This window comes from Mauremys mutica, chromosome 2 (genome assembly GCF_020497125.1).
Source record: "Mauremys mutica isolate MM-2020 ecotype Southern chromosome 2, ASM2049712v1, whole genome shotgun sequence".
NCBI lineage: Eukaryota > Metazoa > Chordata > Testudines > Geoemydidae > Mauremys > Mauremys mutica.
The window spans coordinates 253,333,961-253,350,814 of NC_059073.1; positions in this window are offsets into that span (position 1 = coordinate 253,333,961).

Sequence of the window (16,854 nt, forward strand, 5' to 3'; positions counted from 1 at the left end):
ACAGCCAGCATCCATTTTGTTTTCACTGTTAAGACACATGCTTCCCTCGTGGGCCAAATAACTAGCCTATTTTCTTTAACATTGTGGTAAGCTCTCAACTCCATTTAAAAGCTAAAATGTAAAAAACCCTCAGTCTATGGAAGCCCTTGAGGAAACTTGCTCCCATCGCAATGTGGCAGATGAGAAAGTTTCTTTATTTGCTTTAATAATCTTTTCTCTTTTCAGTGAAAGCAAAAAAAAAATTCTTACACACTTCCACACAAAATCCTGAAATTGTTAGTGTCAAACAAATAGTTAAGGGTTAAAGTCTCTTTTACCTGTAAAGGGTTAACAAGCTCAGAAACCAGATAAACACCTGACCAGAGGACCAATCAAGGGACAAGATAATTTCAAATCTCTGTGGAGGGAAGCCTTTGTCTGTGTTCTTTGTTTTGAGTTCGTTCTCTCTTTGGATCTAAGAGGGGCCAGACATATTCTTCAAGTTCTCCAAGGTTTCCTGAAGTATTTTCTTCTATTCAGTATAGTGAGTATTAGGCCTTGTCTTCACTACAAGACTATTTCGAATCAACTTAGTTCGAATTTGTGGATTCGACCTTATAAAGTCGAATTTGTGTATCCATACTAAATACACTAATTCGAATTTCTGAGTCCACATTCACGGGGCCAGCGTCGACTTTGGAAGCGGTGCACTGTGGGAAGCTATCCCACAGTTCCCGCAGTCCCCGCTGCCCATTGGAATGCTGGGTAGAGCCCCCAATGCCTGCTGGGGGGAGAAATGTGTCGAGGGTGGTTTTGGGTAAGTGTCGTCATTGAACCGTCAATCACAACCTCCCTCCCTCCCTCTGTGAAAGCGCCTGCGGGCAATCTGTTCGTGCACTTTTCTGGTCAGTGACAGCGCGGACGCCACAGCACTGCAAGCACGGAGCCCGCTGCGATCATCGCCGTTTTCTCCTCCTCGCACTTTATCGTCCACGTCTTCCACAGTCAGCTGCTGAGAAATTGGGCTACTTTTCAATGGTGCTGCAAGCACTGGGGGACCATAGGGGACGTTTTACAAACATCAACGTCGGGTGGCCGGGCAAGGTTCATGATGCGTGTGTTTTCAGGAACTGTGGGCTGCTCAGACGCCTGCAGGAAGGTAGTTTCTTCCCGGACCACGAAATAACTGTTGTGGATGTGCAGATGCCTATAGTCATCCTCGGGGACCCAGCCTGCCCGCTAATGCACTTGCTCATGAAGCCCTATACAGGCGCCTGGGACAGCGACAAGGAACTCTTCAAATACCAGCGAGCAGCGTGACCTGTGACTGTTCAGTTTCTTTACAGAGAAGCTGAACCTGCCCCTGTTTCTTTATCCACTGACTGTTGACTCTCCTCTTCGGTTACATACCCCGTTCACCCCGTTACCCCCACTTCCAGCACACGTGTAAAAATAAAATACATGTCCCATTATTACTTAACAAAGGTTTCTTTATTCATGACTTTTCGTGAAAGGGTTGAAACTGGGACGCAGGCTGTGCTGGGTACGGTGTGCGGTGATGTAAAGACCGCCTCTAAACTCAAGGAATGACAGGCTCCTGCTCCTAGAGCGGTCCGCAGTGCCGGAAGGCTTCTTTCAACGGAGCCTGCCATCCCTCTTTATGGAATTCTGTGTGCGGGCGGATATGTGACCTTGTGGTGGAGGAGGACGGATACAGATTCCTCAGCTGCGTGACTCAGCGGTCCAGGACAAGGACCGCTGTATAAGATCTGTAACCGCCCTCCCCCGCTGCAAAGTCACATCTCCCCCGCCCACACAGATCCTGGAAACCACCTCCTAAAACCGACCAGGTTGCCTACTGACTGCACCGTGTGTGTGACCCGTTGCTGATCCTGCCCCCGTGTCTGTACCATGGGAAAGGTGACTGTCCTATGCAATTAACCACCACCTTCCCCACGCCCCCCATTCGAACACAGTCTTCTTTGAAAAAACATAACGGAAACAGTAATTAACAGCAAAGCATTTTTATTAATTAAGTAGACAGTTAGGGGATGGGACTGGGATTGGGACTACTGTGAGTCTGGAAGTGAAGGACTTCGGCAAAAGTAGGGTCTGAGAGCTTTTGGGTACTTGAGCACTGTGCTGTGGTGCAGTGACAGTATTCACGTCCCCGGCCACCCCTCCTCCTGATTATTTTCGGTGAGGGGGGTATGGGACTTTGTGGTGGGGGAGTGCAGTTGCAGATACACTGCAGGGGGGCTCTGTCCTCCTGCGGTCCTGCAGAACATCCACAAGGCGCCTGAGCGTGTCCGTTTGCTCCCTCACTAGTCCAAGCATTGTTTCAGTCGCCTGCTTGTCTTCCTCACGCCACCTCTCCTCCCGTTCGCTGTGTGAGCGCTGGCACAGAGAGACGGTCTCCCTCCACTGGCTCTGCTGGTCCGCCTCTGCTAGGTAGCAGCCCATATGTTCCTCGAACATCTTGTCCCTTGTCTTTTTCTTTCGCCGCCTAATCTTCGCCAGCCTCTGCGAGGGGGATGCTGTGGCAGGTCTGGAGACAGTGGAAGCTGTGAGATGGGAAACAGGGAGTGAATTCCTTGCAAAGATACATTTTTGCGAACAATTAACTGAGTCTAGGCTGTCTCTGTGAATTCTGGGTTGAAACCCCTGTGCCTGCTGGGGCAGAAATCATTTTCGCGGTGGATTCTGGGTAAATGTCGCCAGTCATTCCTTCCTCCGGGAAAGCAACGGCAGACAATCATTTCAAGCCCGTTTTCCCAGAATTGCCCTGGCATACGCCATAGCGTGGCAACCATGGACACTGTTTTGCCTTTTGTGTATGTCACCGTATGTGTACTAGATGCCGCTGACAGAGGCGGGCCAGCAGCACTACACAGCAGCATGCTTTTGCATGACAGCAGAGATGGTTACCAGCCATATTGTACCATCTACCATACCATAAATTGGTAATAAGATGGTAATAAGATGGGCATGGTTACCTGTCCTTTTGCACTGCCCCATTTGGTGCTGTCATAAGTGCCCCTGGCCGAGCAGCCAGGGGCGCAAAAGCAAAAATTGGGAATGACTCCCTGAGTCAATCCCTCCTTTTTGGTATCTAAAAATAGAATCAGTCCTGCCTAGATTATGGGAAAGTGTACTACAGAACCACTGTATCATAGAACCAGAGAGCACAGCTGCTCTGTGTCCGATCCTGCATAAATTATGAGCTGTATGCTATTCACAGGGGGTGCTCCTGCAACAACACCACCTGTTCATTCCGTTCTTACCCCAGCCTTCCTGGGCTACCATACCATGGTCCCCCCACTTGTGTGATGAAGTAATAAAGAATGCAGGAATAAGACACAGTGACTTGTTTGTGAGCAATGAGTGGAAGGAAGCCTCCAGCTGCAATGATAGTCCAGGCAGGACATTAAGGAGTGTGGATGAAGGAGCTCATCATCCCTGTGCTAGTCCAGGGGCAATCAAATCTTTTATTTACAATGAAGGGTGGGGGCTGATGGAGCTCAGCCCCCTGTTGCAATGATGAGGACGGTTACCAGCCATATTGCACCATCTGCCATCAAAAATTAGGGACAGGCGCCCTTGATCGACCTTACTGATACCAGTCGGCATGGTTACCAGCCCTTTTGCACTGCCCCATGTGCCAATAGGCTGATGGTACAAAAAGATGGAAATGCATCCTCATCATCAGCCATCCATAGCATGGGGGGAGCAAGGATGTTGGTGTTGAGTGCTGCACCATCGCGTCTATCTGCAGCATTCAGTAGAGATAGGGTGACATGTAAAAGAGTCAACAGAGGATTGTTTTCACTTCTGGTGGTGGGTGGGGTGTGTGCGCAAATTGCCGAACTATGCCCTGACCCACCGCAGACACTGTGTTTGGCCCTAGAAGCATTTGGAGCTCATCCAAGAATGCAAATACTTTTTGGAGACAGCAGGAACTGTGGGATACCTTGCGTCCTCATTCCCCCCTCCCTCCATGAGCGTCCATTATATTCTTTGGCTTTCCGTTACGCTCGTCACACAGCTGCGTGCTGAGTCTGTGCTATGCCGTCTGTCCGTAGATTTCTTAAACATACTTTGGACCAGGCGTAAAATTACAGTAATTACCCTAATTAGATGCAGGAGTCTCCAAGCGAGATCACCCTGAGGAGGGTCACTGAAGGAGATAGAGAGCGCATGCTGCGTGAAAGCTAGCACGAACCAGGGCCCGATGCAGCCGTGCTCGGGGAGGCAGTGCTCCCTGAGTTCCTCATGAAAGCCTCGCGCGGAAAACTGTGCTACCACGGAGCACCCAATAAGGCAGCTCTCCCCAGGAACCTCCTGCTGATGCTTTTCGATTAACGCAAGGAGAGCTTCGTGGAGATCTCCAAGGATGATTTCTGTTCTATCCCCATATCTAGAGAGCCCTCCTTTTCACAGAGTTAAGATTCCTGTTATATTAAGAATAAAAGTTAACATGGTTACAGCACTTACCGACTGCTCCTTCCCCTGATTCAGGGTCCGGGTTAATGGCCGGGGAGGGTTGTTGGGGGATCTCCGTGACGGTGATGAATAGATCCTGGCTGTCGGGGAAACCAGCGTTGTAAGCGCTCTCGCCTGCCTCGTCCTCCACAAACCCTTCCTCATCTTCCCCATCCGCGAACATCACCGAGGAACTGGCCGTCGACACTGTCCCATCGTCAGAGTCCACAGTCACTGGTGGGGCAGTGGTGGCAGGCTCCGTAGCGTCCGTTTGCCGCTTTGATTTTTTGGTAGCCTTGTCTGGGGTCCTTGATTTTCACGCGGCGCTGCGTTGCATCCCGCCTGTATCCTCTGTCTCTCATGGCTTTGGAGATCTTCTCGTAGGTCTTTGCATTCCGTGTTTTGGAGCGCAGCTCCGAAAGCAGAGACTCCTCGCCCCTCACTCCAATCAGATCCAAGAGTTCCCGGTCAGTCTATGCTGGGTCCCTCTTTCTATTCACAGATAACATGAACTCCTCTGCTGGAGAGCTCTGCATCGTTGCAGGTGCTGCGGAGCTCGCCCCGATGTCCAGCCAGGACGTCAGATTCAAAGTGCCCAGACAGGAAAATGAATTCAAATTTTCCCAGGTCATTTCCTGTGTGGCTGGTCAGAGAATCCAAGCTCGGACTGCTGTCCAGAGCGTCAACAGAGTGGTGCACTGTGGGATAGCTCCCGGAGCTACTAAGTTCGATTAGCATCCACACCTAGCCTAATTCGAGCTAGCCATGTCGAATTTAGCGCTACTCCACCTGTCGAGGTGGAGTACCAAATTCGAACTAAAGAGCCCTCTAGTTCGAATTAAATGGCTTCCTGGTGTGGACGGTTGAGCGGTTAGTTCGAATTAACGCTGCTAAATTCGAATTAAAGTCCTAGTGTAGACCAGGCCTTAGAAGGCGGTTTAGTCTTATAATTGATTTCTACATTTGCAATTGTGTGTTTGCTGAAGAAATATCTTATTTCTGTTTGCTGTTACTTTGATTATTCTGAGGAAGGAGGGGGACAGCCTCTCCAGGCTTCTAAGTTAGACCCTGTATTTTTTCATCCTGGTAATACAGAGATAGTGTACTTTTTTCTTTCTTTAATAAAATCTTTTCTTTTTAGAACTTGATTGATTTCTTCCCTTGTTTGGATTTTCAGGGGAAGGGGAGGGGGAAAAGTGAATCCCTCTTTGTTTGATTCAAGGAGTTTGAATCAAGGTATCTCTCCCAAGGACAAGGGGAGGGGGAAGAAGGTGGGGGGAATGGATTATTTCTCTGTGTGTTAAGATCCAAGGAAGTTGGGATCTGTGTTCCCCAGGGAAAGTTTGGGGGAACAGGGAGTGTACTAGACACTGGAATTTCTAGTTGGTGGCAGCTTTTACCAGATCTAAACTAGGATTTAGTTTAGAGGAGCCCATGCAGGTCCCCATCTTGTGAACGCTAAAGTTCAAAGTGGGGAATAAACCTATGACAGTTAGTGTGCCCACACAGCGCCTCGTTGACTTCATTACCACTCTGTGCAGGCACAGGAGTGCACACACATATTATCAGTTGCTGGATCAGGATCTTAAGTTTGAAAGCAGCTCTGAAGAGCACTTTTCCAAAGTCCTGCTACCATCATCTGAGTGCCTTGTAGTTCACTTTGTATTGATAATTCAGATCTAGTCTAATTTATTGCTGTAAATTTGTGAAGGGTACTGTAAAATAGAATGAGGCCAACAAGTCTCTGCTCCTAGCTCTCTATAATCTAAAGGCATGAGCAGGTGCAATACACAATTCAAAGCAGCATGTGGTTATTATACACTAGCTGTAAAGATTCCTGGAGGTAAGTTGCATAAAAATGTATATCATTTTATAACACTATACACAAATATTTATCAGAACTGCTACAAGAGGAGTAATATCCTTGAACTGCTTTTAAAAATGTCAGAGCTGAACTTTACAAGGCATATGATAACAGACAGGCCTCTCTTTGATTTCTGTTTTATCCTATGCATATTTTCAACCATCTGTTTTCTTTTACTAAAAAATTATGTAAGTGCCTTATATTATTTTCACTGAAAATTCTAATTATTTTTCCCTGTATATATATCAGTTGAAAAGGAGAGAAAATAATCAACTATAAGTTATGTATTAATGATGTATAAAAAGGATTCAGCTACAAAGAAATGAATAAGAAATGAACATCAATGTGACAGTGAACAAGAGTATACCTAACAAATATAATACAAGGAAAATCTATTTAAATAAACTTCATCTAACCCTGACACTCATATGACCAGATTTTAGAAGTGAATCAAATAATAATTTCCCCAAATATTAGCTATATTTGTCCATCTGAATATGTCTAAATATATTGTCTGTTAATAACACTCTTTAATTAGCCCATCTCTATAAGCAGTGCTGCCTCTCTGCCTGGCCTGGACAGAAATTATCTATCCCTTGCCACACACCCTTCCTCCCAGTGGAGAGAAGATTCCTGTGATCCACATGCCAATAAGTGGAAAAGAAAATCTGGGCTCTGGGAGGGAGAGGGGATGTGACTGTCTGGGTTGGGGTGGGCCCACAGCTGGGTTCTGGGGGGAGGAGGTGAGTGTGACTGGGCTTGAGGGGGGCATGGCTGGGCTATAGGGGAGAGGGGGCAGAGAAGCAGGAACTGCGTTGTTGTAGGGGTTTCTTTAACTCTCTATTACTGGGGGAATTTTTTTCTGTATCTATATTGTTACAGACATACTTGCTGACAGGTATTTTGAAATAAATTACCAGAACAATTGAAACTGGTGTTTGCAGAATTTTAAAATATTGTGCACAGAATTTTTAAATTTTTGGTGCAGAATTCCCCCAGGAGTATACAGAAGTGGTGATTTCATTTTATATCTGTGAGATCATAGGCTGACTGGAATCAGTATCTGAAGATGAATCATTAAATAATCTTAATGATTTTTTGTGTATGAATTCAGGAACTGAAGCTGTTTTTTTGTTTTGTTTTTTTAAATCAAAGAGCTAGTATTATATGACCAAAAATGGCTGTATTAAATATACTAGTGTGACACCCAGTGGACACTTTATTGGAAAGTGAGTCACATTTTGTAAAGTTTTAGAAGTTCACAAAAATGAGAAAACAAACAGCTGAAGACAGCGGAAGCAAGAGGATCAACATAAGGAAAGGGGGCTTGGAAAATAGTGGAGAACTGCAATTATACATGGGAGAGAAAATGAATTACTACAAGAGCTTTAGACAGAAGGGATAATTCTGTTCACTAGAAGTGTAGTAAGAGGGTACTGGAGGTTAAGTTACATAACAGGAGTTATAAACAAATCTAATGTTACTATGTTTGGGGGTCTTTTTTAGCATACCTAGCAATTTCAGTAATAAAAATATTCATAAACATGCAAAATTCATTTCCTAGAGCGTACTAGCCAATCAATTGCATGCACACAACTTCCACTGAAGTCAATAAGTTACATGTGCGAAGAATGGGATAAATGAGCCCTCAGACATTTCTCAAAACAACTCTGCATTTCTTTTATCTTAAAAATCAGCAGAGAAAGGGTTAACTATTGTGACTTGCAGTTGTGCCAGGCCTGCAGCAAGGTAGGCTCTTAGCTTAATTGAGGAGCATAAACAACATGGGGCCAGATTTTCAAAAGACCTCAGTTCATGCTGAGTACTTAGAAAATCTGCCCCCCAACTGTGTATGTGTTGGAGGTAAGCCCTTAGGAAAATTCTGGCCTGTAGGCATCAAGCTATTTTCACGTTTGTTAGAAAAGGAGCAGGAGCATCTATGAAGAAGGCTACCAAGTTTCATTATGCAACTCTTTTGCCTTTTTTTTTTTAATTACTTCAGTTAAAGAAATATGCAAAGCCAGAAGTGATTTGAGGTTTAATATTACAACTAGTCTAGCACCTTCCATTGGAGGATCTCAAAGTGTCTATCAAACAATTAAGGTAGGTATTTTCTCCATGTTAGATATGGGGAAAGTGAATCACAGGCCTACAGTGAAGTGACTTATCTAAGGTCATAAGTCTGTGGCAGATCCAGGAATAGAAATCGGGGCCCAGTTCCCTGTGGTCCTGCATTTTGTATAATCATTTACAGTAAATGCAAAGTGCTACAGTAAATGCCAATCTGAACGGTACTCCCTTGCGCTGATGTAAATGACTACACACAGAGCAAGGCAAGAGAGACTCAGACTCCACCTTTGCTAACTCCCATTCCTATGCTTTAACCACTACACAAAGCTCTCCTACTTTTATAAACTGCCTTTCACTTTAGTTTTGCACAGAGTTGGTGAGGATCCTGGTCCCATTTTACCTAACCAAAAGTGTAAGGGAGCTTGGGTAAATGATTGCAATTTTGGCCCTGTTTAAAATCCTCCAAACTTCCAGTAAAAATTGAAAGTTTCTCCCTTCCCCATAGGAAAATAAACTAGGAAGGAATACATAGATGTGCAAAATAAGTAGACAAGAAAATTGTCTTGGCCCAAAATATATAACTCCTCCATTTTCCTTATTTATTTTTTAAAGATGCAGTACAACATCCTTTGGAACCATTAACCTGCAAATTACTGGGAGTCAGAAACTAACTTTTCTGCCTTGTGACTGAAACACAATACTTTAGCTTTAATTCAGTTATCTTTGTATAAGGTTGACACTGACCCCAGAGGAGGTTGAAAAATTATTTAATGAGTGTACAGTGCTTTGAACATGTAAAGCACAAGATACATGCTAATTGCTATTATTTCAGGAACAGCTGATTGTACCTGCTGGCTCCTAAGTCAACAAGGGATAACAATACCACATTATAGGCAGCGCTAGCTATGCCTCATATTATTAAGGTTCACATCATTCCCATTATCAGATCCTGTTTTCAGTTGCTTATAACTTTGCCAAACATCAACCATTCAGGGTGAAGCTGTACATGCTTACTGTCTGCCTCAGGGTGGTGAGTTTTTTTATTTTTTTATTTTTTAATGTTTGAGCCAAAATGGCTCAGGCATTTCTGACAGAAGGCTAGGGGAAAATATGATGTTTTTCCCATGTTAAAAAAATCCATAGACCTTTCCTTTGAACACCTCAGTATCCCAGGCTTTGGAGCACGGACTTGAAATTTGGCAGGGCCTGGCCTTACAGTCAGGGAAGTGCCTTTTGCTGTTTTGATGAAAATTCACTTAAATTTGGGCAAGTTATTGGCCTTTGAAATATTGCACAAGCTCAGTAGAAACTTTGTTTTAGCAGCTGAACACTCCAAAGAGTCCATCTTCACTGAGCATCCTTGAATCCAGGGCTGCCAACTCTCCAGGATTGTCCTGGAGTCTCCAAGAATTAAAGATTAATGTTTAAAAAAAGATGATGTCATGTGATGAAATCTCCAGGAATGTGTCCAACCAACATTGGCAACCCTACTGAGCCTCTTATAGCTCCTAGTGCTGACCAGATTGCTCATGTGCCATCCCTACTGTGCGAATGAGTACGCTCCACCCCCATCACAGCTCCTACTTTGGCCAAACTGTGCATCACTATCCTCACAGAGCAATTGAGCATGCCCCGGTCCAGGGCTACAGAGGCAAAGCTAGATTCTCACTATAATGGCTGCGCTGGTGCCAGGCACTGGAACTGAGAGCAGGAGCCTCTCTCTCCTGTGCTCTCAATGACCCCCCTGCTGGCATTCAGGCAGCCTGGAGGAGTAAACCAACTGATAGAGAATAAGGGGAAGAAAAGGAGTAGATTGGGACAAGGAACAGAAACTGTTACTGGACTGCCTGTGCAAGGAGAGTGGGTCTCAGAGCTGGTGGGAAGGGGAAGTCAGACTGGTTGGGCAAGAAGACTGGGGCTCATAAAGGAGACTGGGACTGAGAGAACGATTATATAAACAGATGGGGGAGACTGGGAGCCAGATGGCTGGTCAGGGAACACTGAGATCAGATGTGGAGTTGTAGGGAGACTGGGACTGGATGGACGTGAGGACTCCAAATAGGAACCACTGCTGATGAAGCATGTGGGTGTCAACATACTGGAATTTCTGTTTTTTCAGTTTGCTTTTTTAAAATGTAGGAAATTACACACCGAAACCTGTGTTAAAAAGTAGTATGAGATCATGTAATTGAAGACTATATTGTAATGCCTGCACACACAGAAGCGAATTAAGACTGCACAAGCAAACTTAATTCTGGAGTGTCCTAACTTTTGAGTGCTTGGCTTTGTCACTTTAATAATGCTCTTTTTAACATAGCTTTGTGGGTAGATATTTATAATGTTAGTGCCTTCTTACTGAATTTATCTTTCAAATGAATCATTACATCACCTCTGGAGATTATCCTCCAAGGCAACCCTTTCTATAAAAATATTTACAGACACACACCCACAGGCCACCAGTTTGCTGGAGAGCAGTTGAAGATATTGTAAAGGTAACCTGCAAACTTTTTTCAATTAAAAATGTTATGGCTTGCTGTCCAATGCCTTAAATATGCCAGGTAGGCATGTCAGCAGATCTGACCTTTAATCCCTAATTTCCTTTCTATTCTTGCTCCACAGCCACTTGTATTGTAGGTCTGGGAAGAGCAAATTCCTCACCCACTTTGCCAGCTAACTTAGAGGCCTCAGCATGCAGTCACCGGCCCAGGACAGTCAAGTAAGTTACCAACATAGTGCAGTTTAAAGCTTTTAATCCAGGGGGTTTAACTTTAACGTTTGCATGTGAGCCCATGTCATGTTTAAACACTAATAATGTTAGTTAAGTGTGAGCAATCATGGTAAGCAAAATTAATATCTCTTGTAAAAAGATTTGTCTGATGCTAATAGTGTTTCCCAGTATAAAAGCTGCCTTAAGAGAATCCCACTTCCCCTTTTAAGGTAGGGGACTCCTCTAAGTTAGTAGTGAATTTACTTTTAATATCCTTCTCTCCTATGTATCATGAAGAACCTAGCAAAATTCATATACTATAAAATAATAAATAATGTTTTGTTTCCCTGGGTAAGAAATTATTTTAATGACAACCTTCTCTTGAGAAAGCAGAGTAAACTCTCTAACATGAGCCACTCTGTTGCCCTTCTCCATTTCTAGTCTCCCATCTTTCCACTAGAGCAGTGGTCACCAACCAGTCGATTGCGATCTCCGGTGATACAGAGGGACTGCTGCTAAGGCTTGCTCCCTGCTTGTCCCGGCCCCACGCCACTCCCAGAAGCAGCCAGCATGGCCCTGCAGCCTCAGGGTCATGGGGGCAGGGGTCTCCCACCCTGCGCTGCTCTTGCCTGCAAGCGCGACCCCCGCAGCTCCCATTGGCCGGGAACGGGGAGCTGTGGCCAATGGGAGCTGCTGGGGTGGTCCTTGCAGAGAGGGGCAGTATGCAGAGCCATGTGCCCCCTGCCTCCTCCCCTCGGGCCTGCAGTATAAATGTAAAATTATAATAAAAACAAAATGCACTTGAGCTAAAAGATGCCTGCCAGACAAATAATCCATATGATATTACATTACTTCATTATCATTACATCTTCCTCCCAGTTCCTTTGCTTATACGTTGTCTAATTAGAGTGCAATCCTGTGAACTTTTACTACTGGGTATATTGTTCATTACCAGGAGTAGTCCAGTTACAACTGGTAGTAAGTGTTTGTAAGATCATACCCTTAGATTGTAATCTATTTAGGGCAGGGACATATTCTTCTTATTTGGTTATATAACACTCTGCACATTTGTGACTCTATATTATTCATAATACAACTTCATTCCTAAAAAGCACTTTTCATCCATAGATCTCAAAGCACTTGATTTGATGACAAATATTTGCATAAAATCTGCCTCATGTGCCATCTTCTCCCCAGCTGCTACATTTTACCCAGCAATTGTGTGTTATATAGCACAGGTATTTCGTGTAATCTGAAGATTACACTGATGCTCCAATGTGACAATTTCTTTTGGCTTGGGGCAAGAGAATAATAAAGACACACAATTAACAAAGCTTGGCTTCCTTTAAGATGCACAGTTATGTATGATATGATCAGCTACTTCAGTTCATGCCCAGAGGGCCAGATTTTCAATTGCTCAACACCCACTGTTGGGGCCAGACTTTCAAAAGATCTTAACGCCTAGTTATGCATCTAAATAACCACCTTATTTTCCAAAGAGCTCAGCATCAAATAACACCTATGGTAACACTTGTAGTCAGTTTTCCTGAAATCATGTAAATATTGATTTTATCATTTTTATAAGAGAAACCGCTTCACTAATAAAAGTCACTCCTTTTTCTAAAATGAAATTTGCAACCAGAGTGATCACTACATTGTGGCATGTTCAGAAACATACCCTGCACATGAAGATAGTATTAGATAATATAAGCAGATTTTCAAGAACATGACTAATGCTCTGGATTCTTATTTTCAAATAAAAAATAATGTAGGAAAAAAGTCTTTAATAAAGTGCACAACTAAGCTTAGTTATAGAACCAATATGTGCTGCATAAACAGTTAGTGTTCTGTAACTAGTTCAACACAGATCCTCTTGCGATGCATACAGTTTGTACGAGTTACATTCAGTAAATCAAACTATTTGCCTGTTGCACTCTCTGATATCAATGAATGCTAGTCAAACATTTGTTTGTTTTGTTAACAACAAATGTTTTGTTAACAACAAAACGAAAAAGAAAAACAATAGCTGCATTGTTTCCCAACTGCTTTGAAAGGAATGGTGTCATTTGGGTGTGCCACTGCTTGTGTGGTGAAGGTATTAAATAATGAATTGTCCCTTTCAGTCTATTGTATTAAACTTCACAAGATAAATGAGCGATCCCTAGGTGTGTTACTAGCAACATAAACAATATTAGTCCAAATGGAGCTGTGAGGGTGGAATAATAGACTATGAAGATCAGGGCCGGCTCTAGGATTTTTGCCACCCCAAGCAAAAAAAATGTTGGCCGCCCCCCCTTTTTTTCCATGCCCTCCTACCCTACCCCAACTCCACCCCTTCCGAACCCCATCCCCAAACCCCCAGCCCCGCCTCCTCCCTCAGGCGTGCCGCATTCCCCCCTCCATTGCTTCCTGGGGGCCTCCTGCGACCTCCCACCCTAGCTCACCTCCACTCCGCCTGCTCCCCCGGGTGCGCTGCCGCTCCGCTTCTCCCCCCTCCCTCTCAGGCGAGGGAGGGCAGAGAAGCGGAGCAGGCGGAGCGGAGGTGAGCCAGGGTCGGGGGGGCCGCAGGAAGTAATGGGCGGTAGAGGAACCGCTCCCCGCTCCAGCTCACCTCTGCTCCACCACCGCTGCCTCCCCCGAGTGCCCGCCGCTCGGCTTCTCCTCCCTCCCAGACTTGCTGCGCAAAACAGCTGTTTTGCGTGCAGCAAGCCTGGGAGGGAGGGGGGAGAAGCGAAGCAGCGACGGCGCGCTCAGGGGAGCAGGCGGAGGCGGAGCAGAGGCAAGCTGGGTTGGCGAGCTGGAGTGGTGGGGGCACTTTTTCCCCATGCCCCAGAGTTGGCACCTATGATGGCTGGCACCAGAATGCCGCCCCTAGAAATGTGCCGCCCCAAGCACCTGCTTGTTTTGCTGGTGCCTGGAGCCAGCCCTGATGAAGATGTGGGCTGATAGCCCTGTTTCTAGGATGATCTGGAAGCTGGTTCAGAAAGTCGAATAACCCCAATGGAAAAGTCCAATAGAATTTAAAAGAGATTAAATCAATGGGGTTCTATACAAATTTATTAGAGTTCTTCAGAAATTATGCTAAAAAGACCTGTAGAATTTAAAAGAAAACTATATTCTTCATGTATTCTGAACCACCCACTTCTTTGCCTCTGCCAGACATCCACAAAGTCTTGGTTAGTGGGTTTGTTTCAGTACTAGGCAATCTGGTAAATTAGAGTTCTATCTGTGAGGTAGTTCATTTAAGTCCCTCTCACCATGAGGATATTCTATGACACTTTGCAAATAAAATCATTCTGATTCAGACCACCCTGTGTGTGTTCATGTGCAGGGTAAAGACAAAGGCTTAAGTCTTCTCTCCTTTAATTTCAGACAGTGTTGCTTATTGAGATACTGGAAGTGTTGAAAATTCTTAATGCCACAACCTGAGTTTTACTTTTGAACCCATGTCTCTCCTGGCTGGGAGAGTCCAGTGGGAAAGAATTTAGTTCATTGCTGGTAAAGACTCTCAAAATTGCTCAGGCTAGAGTTGCCTTATTTTAAAGAGATCAGGGACTGCTGGCAGGACATTGTCTGGGAAAGGCAGTTGTAATTCTGGCAAGACTTTCTAATTCACACCTCTTCTCTAGTCCAAAATAATATGGATTTGTTGACCTTCCAGGCACATTGCACAGCTCATCTGTTTTCTCAGGCTTTTGGAGAGAAGGCAGGGGGAAGAGAGTAATGGATTTGGATGTTGAAGAAAGGGAAGGATATATTTAAGATAACATTAATGTTATCTGTGGTGTATGCGTAAAAGGAAATAAACTGCTGAGTTTGTAAATGTATTGTAATATCTCATTTTTAAATTTCCCAGATCATAAGATAGGTGATTTTTAAAAAAAATTATAATAAATCAAAATCCATAAATAACATATATACAAGATTTATGATGGGTTCATCAATGATACACTTTTTAAAAACTGTATCATTATTTTAGTTTGCCTGTCCATACTAACTATGAAAAGCCCATTAGAACATATTTTCTTACACTGATCTTCAAAAAACAAGATAAAAACACAGTGATGAGTTGGAGGGAAGCTCTTGGGAACCCCTTGTTAAAATTCCACTGAAGGAAGGATTGAGATGATTTTCTGTCCCTGATTAAGTAAATTCCTCCTGAATACTACTGAAACCTCTCAACTAGACATGATGCATCCCAGGGGCTCAAAACTTACTTCTGCAAAACAAACAGTTTCTCTTTGAAATACATCAATGTACACCAAGCGTGTGTGGTTACCAAACCAGTTTGCATGAGGCCACAAATGGTTTTAGTAGGCCTAGCTTACCCAGACAACCCAACGTCTGAGACTGGGATTCAGTCTTTTTTATCCTCCCCAAAATTCTTTGTTGCAGTTTTTCCCACCCGACTCCTTCCTCCTGGGTTACAAGCCAGATTGTTGAACAGCCTGGTCAGAAGTAAAACTTCAAAGCAAATGACATCTGTATTAAGTACTGGAAAACTGAGCTATCTGAAGCTATTGTTTACCTTCCTATATATGTGCTATCAACTTGTCTTGGAATTAACCACTTATAATCATATAGCAAATAACACAATATGCCAACAGAGAGTCTGTAATATTCATAACATATTATAGGCAGCTTCTATTTCCTTTACACACAGTACCACATACTGTGTAGAAAAATGCAAAGTGATATGCCATTATTGTTTTGCCACTGTTTAAACAAGTATGATTATTCTTTGACTCACAAAGAGTTTTGTACTGCCTCACAAAGGGTTTTGTACTGCCACCCGTAATCTAACTATCTGAATAGGTTCCATGTAAAGTCCCTAGTGGACTTCATGGAATCTCTGGCACTTCTCCCTTATCAATATGCAGATAACACCAGCTTCATTTAAAAACAAAAATAAATTGATTTAATATTCATGTTGGATCATCTTTCCAAGATAATTATTTCTTTCCTGCATAATTAAAAAAAGTCACTTTCCAATTAATTGTATCAAAATCAATTGAGAATGCAGCCAGTTTCCTCAAGCTATTAATATTCATGTAGCAGCCTTGTAATGTAAATGAATTCATATAATGTACATTTAACATACAGTACATTAAATGTTTTTTCCTTTTTGTAAACAAAACACTATTATATGTAAATTTTCAGCAATGCACACAGGGTAATGTTAGCTGCGGAGTCACATTAATATTATTAATAATTATCAGACTAGCCCCCCTTTCACACCACAGTGAAAATAGCCTCTTAATTTTAGAAGAGAAGATACTGCCAAACTATATTACAAGTAGAACTGTTTGGGAAATTTTTTGACAAAACATTTTTTCATTGGAAACTGATTGAAACTTTTCATGGAAATGTATCTGTTTCAACAGAGAGAGAGAGACCCATCTCAGAATATCCCAGTGACCACAACACTCGTAGGGAAAATCCAGATTCAAGCCACTGCTCCTACTTAAGGTAGCAGGGAAAATTGAAACTGGGTCTCCCACATCACATGTGAAAGTCCGAACCACAGGGCTAGACTCAATCTCATGTTCAAGTTCTCGAAGCAGAGTTGTTCTACTTTATATCAATAAGTAAATATTTGTCGGGCCAAAGTAAAAGATACTGACTCTATTAACTGGCAGTCAGGGCATTCACCTGGGATGCGGGAGACCTAGATTCAACTACTTGCTCTATGTGATTCAGAGCAGCAACTTGAACCTGTCACCCATCCCAGATGAGTACCCTAAACACTGAG